Genomic DNA, 15,795 nt, shown 5'->3' with positions numbered 1-15,795 from the left:
GAGTATGTGCTTTGGCTGCACAAGTCCCTGACTTTCATCAGCATTTGACAGGAAAAAAAAAAAAAGGACTGGACTATGGTTATACAGGATGCTGAGGCCGGGTTCTTACTGTGTGGCACCATGGAATCCTTGTAGAGACGGTGCTGCGTGGTTGGTGCGTCCTTCAGGGAACTGCTAATCGGTAATGAAAACAATGTGTTCTTAAAAGTTTCCCCGTAGGAGCAAAAGTGTCAGAAGCCACAGTAATTACCAGAAAAAGAAGAAGTGTCCCACTTAGGGTAATGTTACACTTTTCAAAGATTTGTGATATACTGATGACAGAAAATTTATAGAATTTTTGAGTGATATTTTGAAGTTGAGATAGTAAGAACAAAGAAGTACAGAGATCTGCCTTGCGATGCAGCAGCATTTCAGGGAAATAGCTTCCACTATCTCATTTCTACTCTGCTTTTCCCTCACGCTTACTACTATGAAAAAATCCCTTTTAATCACCAGTAAGTTTTGTTTCTTCTAACATCAAAGATAGAAGTAAATATATTGTTGCTTTTCATTTTATGTATTTCTAAATTGTTCACATCTTGAAAGCAGACATAGTTCTAACTTACTTAATTTTACATTTCAATGTTTAGTTTCTAATTTAGTACATAAAAATGTGTTGGACTTTTCTTTTTATGTTTGTTTTTTTATTTATTTATTTTTCCTTTATTAATTTATTCTTGTTACATCTCAATGGTTATCCCATCCCTTGTATCCTCCCGTTCTTCCCTCCCTCCCATTTTCCCCTTACTCCCCTCCCCTATGACTGTTCCTGAGGGGGATTACCTCCCCCTGTATGTGCTCACAGGGTATCAAGTCTCTTCTTGGTAACCTGCTGTCCTTCCTCTGAGTGCCACCAGGTCTCCCCCTCCAGGGGACGTGGTCAAAGGTGAGGCACCAGAGTATGTGAGAAAGTAATATCCCACTCTCCACTCTACTGTGGAGAATGTTCTGTCCATTGGCTAGATCTGGGTAGGGGTTTAAAGTTTACCACCTGTATTGTCCTTGGCTGGTGCCTTAGTTTGTTGGACTTTTCAATCATCTTTTTTATGGTACCTGTATGTACTCAAAGGTAAGTTCTTTTTTCTGTGGTGTCCTTTAAAAAATTAATTGATGAGGGACTTATTAATTAGCAAATAAATTTGAGCAACTGTATACATTTTTAATTATCATAGTTTATAAGATCGTGACAGAGTATGGGAGAGCTATATAGGTGAATATCTGTTTCTTTATTTTTTCTCTTCCTAATGGAGAAATATTAAAAAGAAAGGCTATTGGTCCTATGCCTTTTTTTTCTTTTTCTTTTTCTTTTTCTTTTTTTTTTTTTTTTTTTTTTGTTTTGAGACATGGTTTTCCTGTGTAGTCCTGGACTTCCTCTGTACACTAGGTTAGCTTCAAACTCAAAGATCCTGCTGTCTCTACCTCCCAGGTGTTGCAGTTAAAGATGTACCCTACCACTGCCCAGCCTCTTTGTCTTTTAAAAATAACTTCCATAAAATTTTTCTTATATCCAATACTCATAGATTTTTCCAAAATGTTGAGCTACCATTTCAATCCATTTGACATTTGTTTTTTTCATATTATAGTTTACAGCAAGTGATTTCTTTTATCCTTTCACTTTAATTTATTTATAAACACAATTTTGACTTATCTGCAAAATGTAGCATAAAAATGGAATATTTTTTGTAGACTCTGGTCCTTAAGAACATTTTTGCTGCGTCCCTCAGCTTTAATTCTCAACCCTCTGCCCTTCCCCTAGAACTAGTTAGCCAGCCAGGCAGTCAGTGAATGAAAAAGTAGCAAAGTCCATACTCACGTCAAGCCATGAGCGGAGTAAGAGAGAGGGTTCCATGCCCTGTCCCCTTTGTTCTGTTGATACTTTATTCTCTAGGTTTTATCATTTGTTTATTTTTGTCTTTTTATTCGGAAAATCAGAAACACTTGGAATGTGTCTGAGGATAATTTGCACACATAGAATTTGGTGGAGACTTTGAAAACTTGAAATTGTGGTCAATAACATGAATCCATCATACATAAGAAGAAGAAAAAATATATGCTTTATTACACTGGATGCATGGTTAGGCAGAAATCATCCGTAGTTCATTTGTTTACCCTTTTGTCTGAGAATATCATCAAAATGTTAGCAGCATTAACAGCTTACGGTGGGACCAGAAGGCAATGAAATCTAAAGATTTATTAGCACATGTTAAAACCAGGCAAGTATTTGTTTCAGCTTGTGATTTCAACCAAATGGAAGTCAATCACAGGTTTTGGCAGAGGATCTCAGTTCTGTAGGTGGTTGTATATAAAACTCCATAAGGACTGGGTAGCATAGTAAAGCTAACGAGATACTTTATTCTTGGGGCCAAGGGAAGGAAATAGCTTAATATTTTATTTTAATAAAATGTAGTCTCTTGTAGCATCTACATATAACTTCATAAAACCTTGCTTTATCTTCATTCCCTCAGGTATACCTGGACAAATCTAGGGACAATATTGAAGCAAGTGTTTGATGAAGGCGAACATTTACAAGTAAGTACATTTGAACCATTTTATGAATTGCAAGGCATCTAGACTAAACATAGGGACCTGGTGGGTACAAGACAGGTACATTCTCCAAGCATGTTCTGCTTCAGGTAGCCTTTTCTCTCAAGTTCTGAGTGTGACTGCTTTAGATGTCACATATCAATGAGACCATGAAGCAGTTCTCACTTAGCATAGTATCTTTAGTTACTGTTCAATTTAAGAAAGATTAATTATTAATTATTTGAAGAAATTCATATTCTTAGAAGCTTTATTATTATCTCAGAAATGTTTTTGTGATACTGTTAAAAATTATAAGTACTATTGAATTTTAAATTATCTTAAGGTAAGTAAATGCTTTTTTTGTTTTGTTTTTTCTTTTTCACAATCATTGATTTATTATTTAATACTAGAAGATAAACTGTCCTGCTAGTCCTGATGTGATTTGATGTGCTGGGGTTGGTTGGTGGGGAAGATCCCATTTTCTGAGGGATAGGGGAAAGGAGACACAGGGGAGAGGAAGGGAGGTTGTGACCAGGAGGAGAGGAGAGAGGGGGCTTTTTTGGGATGTAAGATGCATTAATTAAAAATGTTTCTCTTGTTTCTATTTTAAGCATTGTATCACAAAGTTTATTTTAATTTATCTATTGGATTGCTTCAACACCTCTCTTTGATGTTGCTCTCCACACATCAACCCTCAGGTTGTCTTACATATGACACCATTTCATACTTTGACTAATTTAGTTTATTTTTTTATTCAGATGTGATTTCTTCTTTGCTATTTTATTTCTCCCAACAAACTCTTTTGTATCAGCATTTCTTTTGGAAACTATTTAACCCTGATGAGTCCTTTCAAAAATTAGGGCTGTTAGAGATGCAAGGAATGCCCAGTTCTCACTGACTCCTGCCTTTCCTGCTGCTCATAATCTGTTCAGAGAACACCTATGAACCGTGTTATGCTTTTACTTGTGTCTACTGATCTTTCTCTTCAGCTTTACATCAGCTTTATATTTTTTGATATTTTTCAGCTTTATATCTTATCACATTTGTAATATCTATCTGATGTTCAAAGAATTTCTAAAAAGTTTTAATCTACTGTTTTGACATTTTATGACTTGATACCTTAATTATATGTTTTAATGTATATAAGCTACACCATCATTTTAGGTACTGATTGAATAAAACAGATAATTATGAACAAAGGATTTATTAAAAAAATAATCATGGTTATACTTGCATCATCTAAATAGTAGTTCATATTCTTGTTTCATATTCTTCACGTTTTTACATTTTTGGATATGTATTAATATTTAAGCAATTGTAGCGTTCAACTAAATCAAATTTTAGTTCCTTCTATTTATTCAATATAGTATAGCATAAGTTCAGTGTGGAAAAATGACAATAAAAGGAGTTAATACAATGCTATCATTACCTTTTGATGCAATTGAAATTGATTTCAAAAATTATAATCATTTTGTATAAGCGTATGAGTTATAGGTGTGACTCTGTGTACCTTGTGCTGCCTGTGTATATCCAGCTGAATCTCAGGGGGATTAGAGATGTTATTACTGGTAAAATAAATGTCACAGTGTGTTCAAGACACTTAGAACACTGCCCACACAGTGGATATCGAAAACAGTGCTAGCTTGCTAGTACTGATATTAGTAACAATAATTTAATGAGATCATGTGAATGTAGATAATTTTAAAGGGGTCATTGAAGAATACATGCATTTCCAGACTTTGTTATGAGATAAGAATGTGTTGGAAATGATGTGTATGTATAATTTGTCCTGTTTAGATGATGATGATGATGATGATGATGATGATGATGATTGTGTGTGTTTGTCTGTGTATGGATGGTACATGTAGCTGTTCATGGAGCCGTAAAGATGGAGTTACAGTTGGTTGTGAGCCACTTGACACGTGTACCGTGAACTGAATCTGTGTCCTCTATCTAGAAGAGGACCACTTTTAGCTCTGGAACTGTCTCTCCAGCTCCATGCTTTCAGTATTCAGTGGTCACGAGATCAAGTATCTTTGTTGTTTAAGCATCAAGCAGGATGATCCAAAGTTACTACATTGAGACCAACCTGGGTCACAAGACCTTATCTCAAGGAAAATAAAAATCACTCTTTTATGCAGTATGAGCATACAGAATTATAGTTTGTTTTGTTTGTTTATTTTAGAATGCAAGTCATCCTGAGTGAAAAAAGAGAACCAATCAGAGGTTCTACTCTGACTATATCAGAAATATAGTAAACTTTCAATTTCTAAAAAATTCTGTATGAAAGAGAAGATGGTTATTTGTCCTAAATTTAGGAATATGATGAAAGTGTAGATAGCAAAATAAATGTGAGAAAGAGATATTTTTATTTTTAAAGTAGTTAAGAGTAATAAAAAGAGCAATAGTATAGTGCAAAACAAGCTTTAGGTATATTTTTATGGCTCTGGATAGATTTCGTTAAGCTATTCATTTTAAAGTTATGTCAGAGAAACACAGCAGCGGTTGTTTGTAGACTTGATCCTTATTCGTGCCCTACAGTAATGACTTAATGACTGGGTTCCAATTAACGTATCTATAACTAAAAAATGGTGCTATCTCATAGAAATTCACATTGAGTCTAATGAGACACACAGATATTATCATGGCTTCACACACTTTTAGGCTGACTTTGCATGTCTATTTAAGTCTCGTCATGATGCCTCAGCACCTTTTTGTCAGTTTACCTCATGCTCCTTAGATTCTTCCTATGTTCCCTCTTGAGTCTTCACTTGGTAAAAATTCATGAACTCCAAAGTGATCCTTTATCCTTGATTAAACTCATAAAAATCATATACATTGTTATTCACCATATAGACAAGCATGTTTTTGATTTTTGTGTAATTCAAAGTAATCCCCTTCTTTGTTATGCTTTAAGCTTATCGATCTGTGATTACTTCAGAAACCCACAGTATTCAAGATTATTCTAAAATTAGGGGAACACGGCCGTATTTTGCATAACACAAACATTCCCTATATCACGCTATCATCTTTTTTTCTATTTTGTATGGTATTTTTAGTTATCAAAGTGTGAGTAACAACATTTAATAAGTAAGATTCTAACATCTATTAGAGAAGAACGATCAGCTAGGGAGAATAGAATGACTCGTTTGCAGCTTCTGCCTTTTGCAATGCAATTATCGAGCGTCAGTCACTTGACTAATAGGATGGTATCTCTCAATCATTAACTCTCCTTCAAAGGATGTGATTAAATAGGGGCTTCACAGCAATTAGACGCCAGCTTACTGAGAAGTTACAAAGGGCAGACAAAGTTATCCCATAGACGAATTATGTGCTCCTATTATAAAATATTTTGCCTTCATATATGTTTGCACACTATGTGTTTGCAGTGCCTAAGGGCACCAGAGTGGGACATTGTTACCTCTAAGCATGACATTGTAGACCTTTGTGAGCTGTCATTTGGGTGCTGTTCACAGAATAGGGTCCTTTGCAAAACCAGTAACTCTTAGTTACTGAGCCACCATCTCTCCAGCTATAATTTTATATTATATTTTACATCAGAAAAGCATCAGAATCATGACAGATATATATTATAACCATCTCAGGTCATTATAGTATGCTTCTTATTTACTAACTGTTTTGCTGATATGTATCAAAATAAAGGTGCCAAGTGAGGCTGTTTCTATGCAGAAGAAAGAAGTAAGACTAAACAAACTAGAATAGGACAGATATATTTATGTGACTGTGAATGGCAAACAGAGGGACTTCCCTGCAAATTTATGATTGTCATGCACTGAATCCACTAAATCTAGAATGGATTTTATTTATTACAGAGGAAAGGATATAACGTGAGGACTTATATGACCTAGATTATCACTGATCAGCATCCTTAGCTAAACTTAGGCATTTTAAAATCTGTACAAAACTGTGTTTATAGTACTTTACCATCCTGAAAGAAGATAAAAGAAGTTTGAAATCGAAACTTGTTGAAAGCTCTGGAAACAGATAAGAAAGTCCTTTCTAACATACCTTTTACAAACAATATCTTGGAAGATAATTTTAAGAATAAACATAAATAAATATTATAGGCTAAAATTAATGGAATATTTTAGACTTTAGTAATGGCCCTCTATTGTTTCTGTATATTCACTGAGAATTTCTTATAATATAATTTATGATTGATAATATCATAAATATTATCAGCAACTCTTCCTTCTCTGTCTCCCTACCCAGTCATTTTCATGTTCTCTCTCTGTCTCTGTCTCTCTCTGTCTCTCTCTGTCTCTCTCTGTCTCTCTCTCTCTCTCTCTCTCTTTCTCCCTCCCTCCCTCCCTCTCTCTTTCTCTCTGTCATCTAGTTAGTGTTGTTGACTTCTGGTCATGTGGGCTGCTGCAGAGTGTGGTCAATATAAAAGATGTCCCTGTAGGAAGAGAATTGTCTCTCCCTACCTGAGTAACAATCAATATCTCTTCAGCTATAAGCTGAAGAGTCATGAGCTGTCATTTTCCTTCCTTCATGCTGAGATGTTTGTCTGCTTTGAATTTATGCACACTGTCACAATCTGTGTGAGTTCATATGTGCTCCTGTTCTGTTGTGTTTATGAAGCACTACTACCTTAGAGTATTCCACAACCATTGGCTCTTATATCCTCCATGTGCCCGCTTCTTCATGGATCCCCGGACCTTGAAAGAAATGAACTTCCTATTTAGGGTAGAGAATCTGACATTCTCTTATTTTGTGCACATTGACCAATTCTAGGTCTCTTTGTTTGTTACCATCAATAGCAATAAGAATCTTCTCTGAGGAAGGTTGAGGTAAGACACTGATTTATTAGTATAACATTAAGTCATGAGGAGTTACTTTAATACTATGTCTACTTAACATTAAAAAATAGTAGGAGGTTTTCCTGTAGTGGCCATGACCTACCTAGCCATAAGTTTTTCCTCCATTGACAGTGTCGGATACGATCTCCAATTTGTGGAACCGAACGTGAACCCAAAAGAACATTTTTGTTCCTTCCACAAATGTGCCACTACGGCATCAGTGGACATATCCTATCAGGCAGGTTGTTATGATTGTATTACACAGGCTTCAGTCTGGGTGAGACTAATGATTGCTTTTTCCTTTCCAGTGGCATGCCTAGCACCTGCAGCACTCTGAATGCTAGCTAGTAGAGACCAAGCTTCCTGTTGAGTATTAGCTAGAATGTTCTATGACTCAAGTATGTGATATCCTCAGGAAAAGGCCTTACTATCATGTCCTAAAGAATCACTAACATCATTGCCATAGTGGATCTAAATATTTGAGGTTCTACAGTATCCCATTGGCTAATAATTCAAAATAAGTGAACCCATTCCTGGTTTTAGGGGTTTTTAACCTTCTCCTCATTTCAACGTCTTTTATAAATATATATATTTAGGAAAATTCTACAGCAGTAGGTATGTATATGGCTTTTTTAAACGTGTAAAAGGAACTTTTATACACCTGACTCAATTGTTACTACCTCTGTCTGCTAACCTACGCCTAGCCCGGGAAGTTTCTAAACTCTGTACAATCTAACATAGTCCTAGAAAGTTTTCAGCCTCTGAGACTTGCTGCTTAATAAGCTCACTTTTCTCCTTCTTTCTGACCACATAGCTGGCTGGTTCAATTCAGCTGTACTGGCTCAAACTCCTTTCCCAGCTTACTTATTCAGTCTGACTTTTCTCCTGGCCTCTGATTTGCTCTGCTTGAGCCTAAACGAACTCCAGCCATCTGCTCTAATCTCCTGGCTCCTTCTTTCTCCACCTGTTTCTAGCTTGTTCTATCATTCAACCTCTCTCTGTAAAACTCTCTGGTAAACTTGCGTCCTCTCTCTCACTCTGCGTTGTTCCCTTTCCTCTTCTGTTCTCCTGAGAGGTGGGTATAGCCTAGTCTGTGAAATCTTACTCTGTTTCATCATTTTTTTCTGCCACTAAATCAGACATCACTTTGAAACATTGGTGCTTCCTTCTACAAACCAACCTTGCTTTCATTGGGATTTAAGGTGTGTACCAACACTCCTGGACCTAAGCTTTCCTTTATCTGAAACTTGCTCTATACCAGGCTGGCCTTGACTCAGATTTACTTGCCTCTGTCTCCTGGATTGAAGGTGTGTTCGTATTTGCGCCAGATCACTCAGACCTCGAAGGACTTTGGATGCGATTTCTTGCCAGAACAGCAGTGTTCTGAGTTAAAATTACTCTATACAAAAGCCATTTAGTAATATTTATGCATCTCCACACTCCCTCTTCTCCCCTGTCCTCCCGTATTCCCTGTCACTTAATCCTCTCAATTAAATCTTTCTTCTCTGCTCTTTATAATGGTATGCTCTATTTTTCCATTCTTGAAAGATCTCCTGCTCTTTTATTATCCTTTAATAGTTATCTAACCTCTGCATATTCTAAATGAAATTTACATAGGTAAAAACATTAAGATCTGTTATCTCCTATATTCTGGGAAAGATAATTACATACTCTGGACCATAAATTTTTATTGTATGAAACCAAGTAAGTTATTGATCTATGAGGTGTTGTTTGAGAGTTACTTAATTACCACTGTTTCTTGTATATTTCTATTTCTTTAAAAAATGTAAAATTAGAAAAATAGCATTTGAAAATTAAGAGTTGTATTTCACTGATTCTTTTTCTTTTGCATGCTAGCTTTATATTGCCCTATTGTTGAAGAAAAATAAAATATTCTACTTATATAAATAAAATGCATTTGTTAGCTATATATTAAAACTGAATTTTCAAGTATAAATAAATGTGTTCTTATTGGTTCTGAGATACAGCAGTGTATTATAGATTAGGGAAATACACAAATAGGTCACAATCCTGAAATTGTTTTATTTTATGAAGAAACATTTTCTTGGTAAAAGTAATAAAATGATAAAAATCAATCACTGAATATTAGCTATTAACTTTTTATATATAGCACAGAAATAAATATTATACAATATTAACAGTTGTTTATTTATTTATCTTGATCATTCAACTCTTTTAAAAAAAGTTTCTGTGTGTATCCAGTCAAAGCCAAGAGGTATCTTATGTTGAGTGTATTTAGGTGGATACACAAGTGAGAGACAAGAGTATGGAATTTCTTGGATAGCCATCAGAAGACTGTGAGCAGATGACAGAGGGGAAAAAAACAAAGCCCATCAAATAAAGGAGAGAACAAAAGACACTGATGGATACATTCAAATCCTGCCTCCTCTCCTTAAAATAGCAAAACAAAACAAAACAAACAGCAATAGCAACAAAAGCAAGATCTGAACTTTTTCTACAGAGCTTTTCAAAGCTTTTGCTGTGTCCAGTGAGATACCCAATGCCATCTTTGACTTTTCTTAAAGTTGTCACAATCCAAAGAAAAACATTTCCATCAGTTCTCTCTTATTTCATAGCTTCCTTTGCAGTTTTCACATCTTCCACACTTCTTAAATCTACCAAAAATAAAAACAAAAAACAAACAAACAAAAAACCCCACCTCCTTGAAGGTTCAGTCTACTAGGTTAGTGACAATTCTTCAATTATTTAGCACCCAGTCTTAAAAAATCATGTGGTACACCCACAAGCCAATCTTAAGAAATGGTTTTATTTTTTGGCTGCCATTTTATAATTTTTTGCTCCTTGGAGTCCTTACAACTATAGACTCAATGATTTGTTCCAAAGAATACATTTATCACAGTGTTTTAAATATACTTTACATATTCAAGTGCAGAAGATTTAACAAACATATCCTTTAGGGTTTCCCTTTGGTTCTGAGGAATTTTGATAAATCTGCTTAGAGAGTTTCTTCTGTGCTCTGTAGGAAGAATTCCTTAAATTCAAAATTTTTTTATTCATAATTCTAAGTTTTATTCTTCCTACATCTATATTCTTGACGTTGAACTTTGTCCATAGCTTAGATATTTTTCTTTTTTATTTCTATTCCTTACTTTTGTTATTTTTCAATTGTTTTTCTCTGTACGAGCTTGTGGCTTATTCTTGTCATCCTTTCCAACTAGTCTGATCCTCACACACCTTCAAACATTTCTTGTGTTTACCCTGTGTGGCACTGTAATGGGAGAATTTTCTCCAAACGTAATCTTGGACCCTCGTGTTTCTTATGTGTTCTCTTGATTTTCCTAGATTGTCTTCATAGCCAAAACATTTAAATCCGTGACTTCCAAAAATTTCTCCTGTCTTTACAGAGTCAGGAGACTCAAATATAGCCGAGCTTCTTGCTTTCTTTTCCTCTCTTCCTTCTTTCCTCTTTTTGTCCTTCTCTCACTGAAATTCAGTTCCAATGCAGCTTGCAAGCTGATACATATTATAAAAATCTTAATCTTAAATCATACATAGAACCTTGTTTAGGAAAAGCTCAGAAAAATCACTCCCTCTGGTGTGTATTATTTCTAGTATACAAAAGCAAACAGAATGTTAGGCTGAATATTGTATAGCATAGAATGCTGAATAAACCATGCTCTCTGACTGTGCATTTTGTATTTAAAGTGGAAAATATTGCTATGGCTTTCCAAACTTTTCAGAATGTATTTTAATAACACTCTGTTTTCTCTTTATATTGAGTTTCCATCATTGTCTGATACCATTTATTTTGTTTCAATTATTACTCAGTGCATCTTCTGATAGTATTATTTGGTTTGGTTCAATGTATGCTGCATGCTATAATCTGATAACTTTGTACAGTTTGATTCAATGTCAGCTGCATGTTAATGCCTGATGCACATGTGGTTCTATCTATCTAGGCTGCATGTCTCAGGTACATCGGGTTTTCAGATGTTATTGGTGCTATATCCTACTATAGTTTTAATATTACAGAATCTCTTTTTTACTTCAATCATTTCTTTTCCAAAATCTTTCTACTCTTTATGATGTATTTCAGGAAAACTGTCAATCAGACACTATAAATTTCCAAATTGGCAATATTAAAATTTTACTATCTGAATGCATTTTATCCAAGTATAAAACCTAATGTATAGCTACCAACTTAGTCCTTGATTCTGCTCATTAATACTAGCATCATGCCTCACAATATCCAACATGTGTCCTTAGGCCTGCTCAGTGTCCCCTGGGAACTCCAAATGCTCCTATATGAAAATACTGCCTTGGGAGGGTTTTTAGTGATTTAAAAAAAATTATACAACATCTTTACAAATTTGTGAGCTGGGAAAAAAAAAGGATATTTTTTGTCATAAACATTTTTGTAAGCAAAATGTGACCTCAGTTCCGGCCAGTGTCCCCTAGGAACCCCCATTGCTTCTAATAAAAACACTGCCTTGGATGTGATTTTTTAGTGATTTAAAGAAACAGTACTCTATCTTTACAAATTTGTGAGCTTAGAAGATGCAATAAAATAAAAATTACTCAGAACGTTAAAGAACTCTCAACTGGGGGATCTTATCTGATACTAGAAAGCTAACCAAACGTGGGACTAGTGCACAAATGAAGCTTAGAGGAGACTACCACCAGGAATCCACTAGGTCAACACGATTACTAACTATCCCCGAAGACCCATTCTTACACTCACAAGTAAGTATAGCTTTTGTCTTACGTCAAGGAAGCTTCTTGTTGCAGCAGGAAAAAAAGACTACTACAAAACCACTGTCAAGATGCAGAGATGACCTGATTCTGAGAGTCCTATCTTTAAGGGATGCATCTGTAACGACGGCACCTAAGGCTCACTAGCCTCACTAAATAGTGGAAAGATAATAAGAGCTCAAGGGACAGGAAGTCTGATATGAGAGTGTGTGTTCTAGAACAGGAAGGTAAAACACATAAAGGATACTTCAATAATACACATTTCTAAAAAGGTCAGTTGAATAACAGTGCCAAATGAACATGGCAACGTGTCTGTTAATTGAGAACCTGTTGGTGCCCCAGGTCTCCTCTGCTCTTCTCACACCTCCTCCTTGCATTCTCCACTTTCCTTCTCTGAGGAGAAGGAGGAAGCCCCATGACCAGCAACCCCACCATGGCCCATTAAGTTGTAAGACTGGGTGCATCCTCTTCCACTAGGCCAGATAAGGCTGCCCAATTAGGGGAACAGAATCCAAAGGGAGGCATCAAGGCTAAAAAAAAGGACCCCACTCCAGCCCTCTCACGGCTTTTTAAATCTGACTTTTTGTAAGACGGAATGCAAAGAGAAATATGTTATATCTAAACAAGTTTCAGAGATGAATTACTAGAAAAACATATATGTCCTAAGATATTTGTACCACCGCCCATTTAATTTAGGATACTGTCCATGGAAATTAAGATGAGACTATAAGATCTGTACTGTGAAACATTTTAAGTTTTTTTTAACTTCTGTTTTTAGACTAGATATTATTTAGCCCAGGCTAGCCTTGGTTCCCCAATCCTCCTTGCCTCTACCACTCAGGTGGTAGAGATACAAAAGTGAATCATCGTGCCATATTTTAACATATGGGTAAATACAGTAGTTATTTTTATATAATAATCTGTTATAATATTCTTCCTTCAAATCTTTTCAAAAAATAAAAAGAATTTTTTTCTAATTTTAAATAATGCCCTAATTAGTATTCAGGAAGATGGAAATTAAAAATGATAAAAGTTATTTTCTAAGTGATTCTCTATAATATAGAATAGGATTAGAAGTTTTGAATTGTTATCATAATATGAGTTGGAAAGCTGTAATGACTGCACAGTACATGGGAACTTGATGGACTATAGTTAAAAGTAATGGAAATTTCAGCATAGTTTTTTTCCCCCAGCCCATGTCTTTTTTTTTTTTCCATATCTTGATGTAGTTCATTTTAATTTTGAAGCAGATCCAGAAAACACACAAAAAGCTTTCATTTCAAGGAAGTTGAAAGAATGCTTTGTGTCTTTTGGTTGTTTTGGTCTTTGTTCTGTGGACATTAAAGAAAGAAAATTTTAAAGTTTTTTAAAAAAATTAATACTGAAAATCTCAAATCTTGGGTGCCAGAGAGATGGCTCGGTGGTTAAGATCAGTGTCTGCTCTTCCAGAGGTCCTGAGTTCAATTCCCAGCAACTACATGGTGAATTATATTAATCTTTAATGAGATCTGGTGCCCTCTTTTGGCATACAGGCATTCAGGTAGGCAGAATGCTGTTATAAAAAATATGTTATAAATAAATCAATCTTAACAAAAAAGAAAAAGAAAAAAAATTCAAATCTCAGAAAATATGTCTGGGGAAGATCACCTTTTTTCTTTGTAAATTTAATCACAGAATATAAATCACAAGTAACTGTTCAAATGGTTTAAAAAATACAGACAAGCTCCAGCAGACAAGAAAGGGGCAGCGTGCTTCCTGTGTGGTAACTGGCACATAAATGAGAGGAAAGCCATACATGGAGGTGAGCGTGCTGTTTCAGGCCATGCCTTTGCATATGCAGGTCCCTCCTTCCCCCTGTACAGTTTCCCATGGCTTTCCTGTCTCATTCAGGGTTTCTCAGTCTTATTTGGCTATAAGACAAAAAGTTCATTTCTCAGATTTACATGAAAAGGAGTAAAAATATTAAGCCTCCCTTCATTCAAATTTATCAGTTATTTTCCTAAAAACATACCTCACCTCACTGTGTCCCACCTTATTGGCTTCTTCCTCAATCTTATATTTAATTTTTAAATTTTAAAAATTTAATTTTATTAATTTATTCATATTTCATCTCAATGGTTATCCCCTCCCTTGTATCCTCCCATTCCTCCCTCCCTCCCATTTTCCCCTTACTCCCCTCCCCTGTGATGGTGACTAAGGGGGACTTTCTCCCCCTGTATATGCTCATAGGGTATCAAGTCTCTTATTGGTAACCTGCTATCCTTCCTCTGAGTGCCACCAGGTCTTTAGTTTATTGATTATAATTTATTCGCACATTACATCCTGATTGTTATCCCATCACTTTTATATTCCCATTTCCACATTTCCTCCCTCTTTTGTCCTATTCCCCTCTCCTAGACCTCTCACAGGGAACCCTCCTGCCCCACTGTCTGACCACAGTCTATAAGGTCTTATCAGGATAGCCTGTATCCTTTTCCTCTGTGTGCCCACAAGGACATCCTGCCAAGGCCAGTGACCAAATCTTGGGCAACAAAGTGCATGTCAGATGTTCATCAGCATTCTCCCACACTTCCACTTCTGGAGAATCAGCTGTCCATTGGCTACATCTGAACAAATGAAGCTATAAGAAGTCATGAATCAAATGGACCTAACAGACAGCCACAGAACTTTTTACTCGAACACAAAAGAATTACCTTCTCAGCACCTCACAAAATCATCTCCTTAATAGACCATATAGTTGGTTACTAAGCAAGCCTCAACAGATAAAAATAAAATGGAAATAATCCCTTGTATTTCATCAGACCACCGTAAACTAAAGCCGAACTTCAACAACAACAGAAAAAACAAAAAGCCTACACACACATGGAAGGTAAACAATGCTCTACTTAATTGACAACTGGGTCAGAGGTGAAATAAAGGAAGAAATTAAAGACTTCCTAGAAGCCAATGAAAATGAAGGTACAGCATAACCAAACCAATGTGATACAATGAAACCAGTCCCAAGAGGAAAGTTCATAGCACTAAATGCCTTCATAAAGAAATTGGAAACTTCTCATACAAACAACTTAAAGGAATTCCTGAAAGCCCTAGAAAGAAAAAAGAAGCAGATACACTCAAGAAGAGTAGATAGCTTGACATAATCAAACTCAGAGCTGAAATCCATAAATTAGAAAACAAAGAGAACAATTCAAACAATCAAAGAAATCAATGGCTGGTTCTTTGAGGAAAATCAACAAGACAAACCCTTAGCCAAACTGACTAAAAGGAAAAAAGAGAGTATCCAAGTCAACAAAATCAGAAATGAAAGGATATGTAAAAGGACAGATACCAAAGAAATGCAAAGAATAAGCAGATCTTACTTCAAAAGCCTGTGTATCACAAGATTTGAAAATATTAATGATTTGGGTACTTTTCTTGATAATTGTGTGAATGTATATGTAGTATAATTCTAAATGCACTGTAAGCCTAAAGACTGTAGATATCTTAATTTGCCACTTTTCCTTTCATATTTATTATTAAATATTTGTCTTATGGTAAGATTAGTGAAAATAAGATATAGATTAGATATTTGTATTACTTGACCTCCAAGTTCTATATACAAATACAAAAGAATGTATTATGTAAAAATATAATTCCAATTGTCTTAAAACTTGTTATCCATGCTTGTGTAATAATT

General features: G+C 35.4%; 1 protein-coding gene across 1 annotated transcript in view; it reads left to right on the top strand.

The window, feature by feature from the left end:
* Positions 1-15,795, top strand: part of LOC311606691 (uncharacterized protein) — a 401,544-nt gene that overhangs the window by 215,493 nt on the left and 170,256 nt on the right. The window contains exon 5 of the mRNA XM_084798037.1: positions 2,505-2,568. The gene's annotated coding sequence lies outside the window, so the exon portion shown is untranslated. The remainder of the gene's footprint in view (positions 1-2,504; positions 2,569-15,795) is intronic.

Source organism: Acomys minous (genome assembly GCF_964271855.1).
Source record: "Acomys minous genome assembly, chromosome: 10".
NCBI lineage: Eukaryota > Metazoa > Chordata > Mammalia > Rodentia > Muridae > Acomys > Acomys minous.
Note: the sequence above shows the minus strand (reverse complement) of the source record. Positions and strands in the feature narration are given on the sequence as shown.